Below are 786 nucleotides of genomic sequence, written 5' to 3'. Positions count from 1 at the left end.
TTCTTTAGGGGATTTTTGATCCCAGTAGTTTGAATTTCAGCTCTTGGCTGACAGCCTATAAAACATCAACATGAATTAAACATAGAAGGATCACACACACTGAATATTATGAGGGGAAGTTGATAAGGTTTCACTTCATATATGGATGATTAAAATAAAACATATCAGAAATTAAATAAAACATTTTCAGAAACAAAGAAAGTAGCTTTATAGAGGAGTACACAGAAATGTAATTTAAAAAATGGCAGACAAATTCATCTTCTGTGATTGTTTTTCTAAATTAGTATAAGAAACATGAACAACAGCTCCAGAAACAGTGCCTTATCACTTATTCATTGAACACTGGACATTTGCAGACAACATACTAGGAGCTAGGAGTAGGGAAAAAAAAAAAAGAACAAGACAGGGTGTCCCCACCTTCATGGAATTTGTATTCTAGACTGGAGGTTTGGGGAGCCAATGATAGATAAATAGTGACAGATAAAAATGAGGCCCCTGTCCTCTGGAGGCACACGATCAAGTTAGGGAAAAATATGAAAATAAGCAGCCACACCAATATAAGATGAAACAACAAAAAAAAGTTACTGTAGATGGGGATGCTCCTTTTTTGGCCATTTATTACTTTATTTCATTTGATGAACAGTGGTTTCTAAAAAGGCCAGTTCAAGACCGACAGAGTCACAATTTATCAGTGACCTAAGTTATGAAGGGGAGCAGGAGGAAAAAAGTAAATGAGAGGTATGTCAAACTCATAGGAAGTTGGAGTACTTTAGACATATTTCTAGT

The sequence above is a fragment of the Carlito syrichta genome, unplaced genomic scaffold (assembly GCF_000164805.1).
Source record: "Carlito syrichta isolate Samal-C Ts95f unplaced genomic scaffold, Tarsius_syrichta-2.0.1 Scaffold304043, whole genome shotgun sequence".
NCBI lineage: Eukaryota > Metazoa > Chordata > Mammalia > Primates > Tarsiidae > Carlito > Carlito syrichta.
This window is presented reverse-complemented; position numbering follows the sequence as displayed.